Genomic DNA, 8,360 nt, shown 5'->3' on the forward strand with positions numbered 1-8,360 from the left:
AATCAAGATGCAATTTTATGAAAAGGATGCGTAAAAATGTTTGTGAAAAGGTCATTTATTCAAAATGAAATACGTCCTATGAAGCAGCTGGTACCTATTCTGTAAACAAAACCATAACAGGGAGATGATGACATAATCTGTGGCTTGACCCTACAGTGAGGGGGGACTCGAGTTCTTTCAGTGGTGAGCAGTCATCCCTTTCACTGGGAACATACACTGCGTCGAAAGTCGGCGGCAGTTTATCGTGGTCCACCCCAGTTTGACAAATGGTGTCAACATAATATTTCAGCTGACTGCCTGAAACATTAATGAAAGACGTAGACAGTAATATGTTATTAGTATATATAGCGTCTATCAAGCAGTCGGTCTAACATTGGCCATTAAGTTTAGATTAACATACTTGGTAAAATGCACTAGCTTGCTGGGGTGGAAACGACGGTGACGTATGTGTTCATCAAGTACTACAATTTTTATAAACCTATAAAGGTGGACATGATCCTAATCAGTACAAAACAGTTCAATCATCTATGAAGCAAGTTATGGATCATTCAGCAAGCGATTAATAGTTGACATGTTTACTTCATGTAAGAATTGACTGAGTTTATTTATGCTTAGCTTGATATTACTTCATTACCATACTAGGCATTTGCCGCATAATTTGAAAAAAAACCCCGGAACAATTTCACTCTATCGATAATTTCGAATAATGACAAGAATAAAGTTCTTTTCAAAACATTGGTGGGATGATACAAGGGTGGTGTGGTTAAAATGTGACTCCGTGTGAACTGTATTGTTTGTTGACCGTATTGCGTGCTTGTGTTTATGTGCATGATTGTAATAACTGACTTGTTACAGTATAAATATATGTCTATTAATCATTATCGCTCAGCTCGTTAGATTCCAATGCTTAAGGCGGAACCCATTTCGCCTCAACGATGACATCATGGTAGCTGTTGAGAACATTTTGGACAGCCAAGAGAAGGCCCAACAAAAAGTGTATCGATGTGGAAATGGACTATGTTGAAAATATTTTAAATGCATTTTAGCCAAGTCAGTCTGTGTGAGGCTTGCAACATATCAATCCCCCATCGTTTGATACCTTGTTCAGTCTCCGGTCACATGACATGATGTCCAACAGTGCCTCACTTCTGAAACTGATCAACGTGGTGGACAGAATCATCAGCTCTGATGACCACACGGTTCTTATCCACTGCCAGTATGCATTTACCTTCTTCTTCCCCCACCTTACAATGATATACATAATTATGAATTACGGGAATGATGTATTAAAGGTATTAATTAAACACGTTCTTATCATTTGGGACAATTTTTAAAATACAAATATTTGGTTTATGATTGATATTGGTTAGATAAGATATGTACATATTGAAACGAGTGTGGATAATATCGAAAGAAGATGTTGCTTCCACAGACATTATATTTACCGTTCTGTGTACCTTGCATGGCGTGATGTGTGCGGCGTGTTCTGTCCTGAACATCATCAGCAGACTGAGGCTGGACAGAGACGTGAATATCTTTCTCACCATCAGGCAACTGCAGCTTGTCAGACCTCAGTTTGTAAGTCCTTCGTGAGTACAATAACTGATACAATTGATATTTAAATAACAGTACACGGTTGGATGTGAAGTCGTTGACATTGTGAACTTGTTATAGCAATCAATATAATTATGCTGACACAATTGAAATTTAAAATGTTACATATATTTTCTTAAGAGATTAACAAACAATTTGCAAAGTTGAAGAAAATTATCGACTCCTAGCCTTAAGACATACATTAAACATAGCAAAGAAACTATTTGACATTGTTTTAACAGGAAGTTTTGCATGGCAAGATTTATATTCCTTATAAGCGGTTGTTCCACGTAATATAACAATGATACTTATATGCATTCAGTATTACTGATGACGTTAAATGTTCATAACTAACTGTATGTTATTTGCAGGACCAGTTCCAGCTGTGTTATGATGTGGTGAATGAGTACAATCGTTCTGCTAACGTCTACACCAATATGTGACAAAGAAAGATAATTACACTGTATCTTACACAAACACAGATAGTTTTGGAATGATCGTTGTTTTTGTAACTTTGAAAGGCTTTATCATAATCATGCTTAGGCTTCAGTACTTCTTAATTACTGGCTTATAACTAACTACTACTACTACTACAGTTGTCCGTACTTCAAAGCTGATATGTATGTGAGGAACCGTGGATCGTTATGTTAAATTGACAATGACATATCAAGTATTACAGTCCGAAAAGTAAACACCTGGTCAATAAAATTTCATTTATCCACAACGATCCATTTATTTGCATCTGCAAAAAACAACAACCAGTTACTAGTCAAAACGATAGGCTGCAAATGATAAACTACATTGTTCTTTGTATATTATATCTTACAAGCTGGCCGCATAGCTCATAAATGTGTACAATATGCACGGAACCCAAGGGTTATACCAAAATGCAATAATAAACTTTCAAAGATAAAACTTAAGCCATTTTAACTTTTAAAAACATTGCACGAGTACAATCGGAAGTGAATTCTTTATGATCCGGATTAGAAATTGCTCATATCCTTGGAAATCCTGGCACAGGAGAGTAGACGTTACCTTCCGCCCCAACTGATCCAGATCTATAAACCCTATTTGACCTCAATCTTCAGCATCAACAACAGAAGCTACATTTATTGTACAAGTTATTGTATGTGTTAATCGGCGTGTGTATGTACTTATTAACGATGCATTGCCGAGATGTTCATTTCGTACTTGATAAAGTCATTGTTGCATTGAAAGAATAAAGAACTTGACATATAGTTTGTTATTTAGTACATCCTGTCATTTCAAGATATATAGGCGGACACGCAGTTAAATATAATACTGGCATCGCGCGGTTAAACAAAGTTCTATTATTCACATCACATGCGTGTCAATTGCATCTTGACTACAATTCACCATCCACATATAGCATATATGTTCGAATATCCACATGCACGAAGAATGAACAGCGTGTACTTTATTTTATAATCGAACCATGTTGGTGTTTCTTTGATAGGCATTTATAAGTTGGAGTACTAAGTAAGGATAAGAATTTATTGATGAACAACTTCTTTATTACAATTAAGAGCGACGTTTTGATGTAGGTTCTAACACCGTTATCAAGTTCATCCATACATTCTTATCCTTACATATAGGTGTTATAAATATGCAGGCCCATAATTTTGAATAAATATGAAATATCTTAGGTTGTATCCAGCATCTTCGTAAAAATCAGTTTCATACCAGTAATATGATAAAATAACCTACTGACCCTTCGTTACCAACTATCATATTACAACCAGTCAGTATCTCCCGGTATGTTCGCCCGTTCACATTCAGGTCTCTGAAACCTGACAACGTAAAGTACGAACAATGCAGGCCATACATTAAAAAAGCTTATACTTATACAGTCGTGACGTCTCTGTAACCTGACTGTGTTCATTATCTAGATGTCAATACCGACGCGTCGATATTTTCAAGTTATTTTGTTTATTTCCATGACGCAACACCGACATGAGATCATTATATGTATGACAACTTCAACTGAATTGCTGCCTATGCTGGGAGCACTAACTCTGCTTCGAGCGATCTCAAACGAGAAGAACTCAAGTAATATGATATCAGTGTAAAAATGTGGATATACAAGCGCTTCATGTTGACCCCGGCGTAATGTTGACAAGGAGGAAGGTATCACATTATCTTATTCTTGATAGCATGTGGCTTGTCCCTCTACACTTTCGCCCGGGTAACATGCCATGTGCATATTTTCACATCAAATATGCGTATTTTGTGTTAGCAGTGCCTGCACCCAACTACTCTTTGTAGCCAGTGCTAATTTTTAATCATGTTTACTGTACGTGAGGCGAAAATACATTTTTATTAAACATGTGTAATTGTCTCAAAGCACGAACAGTCGCATCCTACGTCGTGAACCACTTCAAGCAGATATTTAACAGGTTTAGTATACTAATAGTTATGCCCATGAAGCTCATGTTCCTGCATGATAAGCTCTTTTTGCAAATTATCCTTTTCAGTAGGAAGTCTATTCTATGCAAAAATAAGTTGAACTACAATTTAGATATATGTTACATTATTTTACATCTGACGTTGAAGAGAACATTAGAACATCATTTATTTCACCATTTACAAGGCAAGATATTTTTTTTAGCAGTTTGTTACAAATACCAATTGCAAGGCTGCAGGAAAATGGAAAATATAGTATTATTAGTATGTGTGTATATTTAGACAATCTGAATTCATGAATGTGTCTGTAAAGTCAGTGAAATACATATATAGGTTACAATCACACTGGAAATATTGGTTTTATGTTGTATAGTACTTGATGTTTCCTGGTTTTAGGATTTGATATATGCATATATTTCAATTCATTGGTAAGTTTGTGTCTTGCCAGTCAATTTTGAGATCTAATTTAAGTCTCACACATACACACGTCCAAATGTATACCATGCATAGTTGCGCAAGTGGGCCGATGTTTTTAAATTACATTTTTATTTCTGTATCATCTGTTGCCGTCAAATACCGTGAGTCACAAGTGAATTAGAAATTAGTACAGGTACCAGTAGCAAAGTGTTATACAAAAAGGACCGTACTTATTAATGCACATGGCTTTGCATCTATACCCGATAACAGTTCTACTCAGTAGATCTCAGAAAATGTTTTTTTGACAATTAATCTGAAAGCAACTAATGTTTGCACAGATCATGCAGGTATGTGCCATAGAATGCCTCGATCATGTGACTCTTATATGTCTCTCTCAGTTTACTTCCTGGTAGCCAACTCGTGTGCTACTGTACAGACGTTGTATTCCACAATTGTGAGGTGTTGGCGAGAGAGGTGAGTACTGATTGAGTTCTGTACATATTGCTGTAAACCCGTGTGTATATATGAGAGAATTTATATATACCTAGATGGAGAGCACACATCGTTGTTAACTGTGCTTTCCTAAATGTATTATTTAATCATGTCCTGACTTCAAGGACAACTATTGTAACCAATACACGACCACATTTCATCTCGACCCCACCTTGTTCAAACCTGTCGTGTATATATGAGTGAAAGCTCCTCGTGTGTATGATACATAATATAATGGTATGCGTTAATATCCTATTATTTGCCTAGTATTTCGATATTACTTGATGATGAGCACACGGCGTCGTCAACTGTGCTTTCCTTCACTGTCCCATTTAACCATGTAATTACTCAAGATACAAGGGCAGCTGTTGTAAACACATGATCACATTTCAACCACTGCACCTTGTTCTAATATCTCTCCACAAAATAACGGGTAATTCTTTCTATAAACATAAGTCCCTCCTTACTGTGTACACCGTCATAAACATCTTGCTTGAAAATACAGTTTGAACCAGTACTTATGGGATGACTGAATGTAAGTGTTTACCTTTTCTTGATATGCACTTTACCATCTTTTGAAATATACATGTAGATGGTACGATCATTGTAATCTGTCTGAACGAAATACTATTTGCGCTTCTGTGCTACGACGAATTTCTATATCCCCGTGTCGGTTTAGCGAGTGAATTTATATGGTCCTAGAACATAGAGGTTTCAAAATACTGTTCATGCTTGTTTGAAAAGGTAAAGGAATCATGAATCATTGGAAAGTAGCTGTTATCTGGGGCAAGAAACATAATTCCTTTAGACATGTCGTCTAACAGAACAGTTTGAGATACAACACTTAAGAAACACACCTATGGACTATATAGACCGATGGGCACATAGGTCAAAGGTTATGTCTTTATGGACATATACTCGTTTAGAAATTCCAGTAAAAAGCAATATGTTCTCCCGTTGAGGACACATGCAGCCATACACATTCGGGATAGTTACACATTGCTTTAACAGTGCATTTATATCGACCATAGACACTACTATATATGGAAAGGTAATCATCAACTTCAGTAGCAATACATACTCACGAAGACAAGTGGGGTGAAGGAAATGTTTATCAATATTATGTGGTTTGACTTGATACATCCGTACCAGTCGTCGCTACAGCAAGGACATTCAAGGGGTAATATTTAGGGAAATGCTTTGTTCCGGAAAATATAATGACACATAAAATCCTCAGATTTGGTACAGAGAATGTTCGTTCTTCTCAATGAAATATGGACAGACAATTTGGCCCTGGGCGTTTTTCCTTTATTCATATTCACACAAATAGGCAACAGCAAAAAAGTTATATTCATGGAAGTTCCTCAACTAACATGGGGAGTTATACAGATTGGTCCTGAGCATCTGGTGCAAAACAAGGATGCGGTGACAAGTGTGGAAGATTAGAACGTACATACCTTACCAAACCAATAAAAAAAGTTGCACGTTTTACCAACATGCGGCATTGCAACATTGCGACAACAATGTACTTTCTAGAATTCCTGAAACAAACGTGCAATAAAAATGCCTAAGAGGCCAAAGAGGTTATCAAACATCGGCATCCAGACCCTTTACACAGGTGACCAAACATTCATCCTCAGCGAGGCGATGTCAATGAATGCAATCCAACCGCAGTCCCACCTGCCGTCACTTAGCAGTACCTGAGTGCGAAGAATTGACCCTCCCCCTGACATTGTCAGCAAACCTGCAACAAGATAGTCGATGTAGTCTAACTAACCATCAGTTACCCTGTTACCCATCAGACACGTTCTCAAATATCCGCCACAACTTGACAGACGGCTCTATAAAGATTTTGCCGAGCAATGGTTATGTACATATATTAAATTGGAACGAACATATACAGAGGTATCATTGTTATAGTACAAGGATAATTTTGGTTATTAGTATTTGATGAAAACTCCTTGCAGTTGACTGTTTACGTTCTAATTCTGATATATCGATCATTGTTCATATATATCAATGCAAAAATATACAAACTCTGTTAGTCTTGGCGCTATATACTTCGTTATGGTTCAAAACGGTTCTTACTGATATATATAATTGTAAACTGGCATTATTTGTCACGATCTCAGCGACACGTAATATTCTAGCAAAGCACATGTATCCATGTTCTACGGGTGCATCTTAGTTTCACATGCATAACAATTGTATGTTAACCATTACCTCAAAGTTGTGCCACTTCGATGTTTCGATATTCTACGGTCATGATAAAAACTTCTGTGGTTATTTGTTGTTCGGCCCTGCCGTGCTTACATGACACCACATCTTACTGAACATCAGCTGACTTAAATATCAGTAGTGACAGAGTTATCTGAACCACACAGAACGTATAATGTCTGGGCTAACACAGCAATAATTCGGGGTCTGCTCCGCGGTCAGTCAATAGGGAATAGTGTTAATCACTGGTCACAGCAAGCCTGAAAATATGACCATACATACAAGGGGTAACTTCAGTAACATCCCGGATGGACATTGTCGTAAAAATAACCCGTGAGACGTTATTGTCACAGACAGCTCTTGCCACGGTGAATATCCTTATAATCTCTCAGCAGTATAACGTTATGTTTCTCACAATGTTCAAGGTGTGCTGCACTACCTGTGCTAGGTTACGTGTGCTTCGTTTCTGGGGGTCGCATTACTGAACGTAAACCACCATAATGTCAGTATAACATTTACAGTAACTATATCCTTCCTTCTCAATTCGATGCGGGTGCTTGGGTAGCCCAGTGACCGAAGACCCGGGTTCGATTACCACGTTGATACAATGTCTGAAGTTTATTTCTGTCATACATCCCTGTGACATTGCTGGAACATTACTACACGCGGCATTAAATCTTACACACTCACTTAATCGCATTTTGGTCGGAACGCGTAATTCAAATTCCGTGTATAAAGGAAGCACTCACTACCGTATGGCATATCTCACAGGTGTGGGTACCATACTTAAGAGGAAGTACATAGGGTCATGGCATAGAGGATTAATGCATATTGCACAGGTCTTACTCCAAGTGCATGCACTATCTACAAGTAAATTTGTTAACGTCTGTGTCAGGATTACATCTTCCATACCATATTCGACTCACCATTTAAACAAAGACCTTCTAAGATATTGCACAGTTGTTACATTATGCATCATTTTTCCTACTGTGATAGATACAGTGTAAATGTGCATCCATAAATCAGGATATATTGGTTTTCTATTTTAACAGAGCTGATAAACGTATACTTTACCCATTGCGACACTGTCTGTCATCTTAACCAGTGAGTGGCAGCTTAGTAAGACGATACATGAAACATGATTCGTCATACATGCACCGACTACTGTAAAACGTAAAATATATTTTGGACTGGTTATTCTCTTACATTGGGAAAGC

This window comes from Haliotis rufescens, unplaced genomic scaffold (assembly GCF_023055435.1).
Source record: "Haliotis rufescens isolate VD_foot unplaced genomic scaffold, xgHalRufe1.0.p SCAF_22, whole genome shotgun sequence".
Classification (NCBI taxonomy): Eukaryota; Metazoa; Mollusca; class Gastropoda; order Lepetellida; family Haliotidae; genus Haliotis; species Haliotis rufescens.